We start from the raw sequence: 992 nt of genomic DNA, 5'->3' as shown, positions 1-992 counted from the left end.
TCAAGTCCTTACCTTCTGAACTCAACCCCAGACCTAAACAAAACTCATTCTCAGTCATAGGGACTTCTTTATCTCCGATTACAAAACAACCATTAGAGTCAACCCACTTCAAAACTAATTCACTCAATATATTCCTAGCCAACCTAACTTTAGTACTTAAATCTAGGAACCAACCAAAAGGAGTCCCAAAAATCAATGACCGCTGCTCCTCTGTCAATTCCATGTTTAAAGTTGATATATAGATCGTGGAAAATAAGTGCCTAACCGTCAACTGCATCAACCACAAATGCTCAAAACCCTAAAACAAAAGCCCAACACAAAACAGAGAAAACTAAAATAGCCCAAGGATAATGCCGCTTACCTTCGTTGAAGAACTCGCCATTTCGAAACGAAGGGATGACACAACCACACCAAGATCGACGAAGAACGATGTAACGAACGAAGAGATGACACACCAACGAAGACGCTATCGTCAGCGATGGCAAGAACAAAGCCCAACCGCACCAGAATTAGAACAAAAGAGATGGAGAAATCGCAAAATTGGAAGAACGAAGATGGTGGCAGTGAGACGGAGTGAGACGGAGAAATGAGATGAAAGAGAACGTTTCAATCCTATGAAACAGGTCAAGGGCAAAACGGGAATTGAAAATTTCAAATCTGAAACTCTGCAGTGACGTCACAAATTCGCTTTTTAAAAAAAATAAAAACCAACCAATCCCCTACCGACACCTGGCAGTGTCAAAATGATGTTAATATTTTGGTGTCAAAATATCGGGACGCTATTTGAAATGATATTATCTTAGGAGGTAAAGTGATAAATTATATTATATTAAGTTCATTTATGGATAATGGCATATTAGACTATTTTATGATATATGTGACGTGATTGATGTTATATAATATTAGGTTAATTTATAACATTACATGTGGCGTAGGTTAGTTTTTATAAATTATATTATATAGGTTATATGATTGATATTATATTAGTTCAG

Source organism: Vigna radiata, unplaced genomic scaffold (assembly GCF_000741045.1).
Source record: "Vigna radiata var. radiata cultivar VC1973A unplaced genomic scaffold, Vradiata_ver6 scaffold_23, whole genome shotgun sequence".
In the NCBI taxonomy this organism is placed as follows: Eukaryota; Viridiplantae; Streptophyta; class Magnoliopsida; order Fabales; family Fabaceae; genus Vigna; species Vigna radiata.
The sequence above is the reverse complement of the archived record's forward strand: the minus strand, read 5'-3'. Positions refer to the sequence as shown.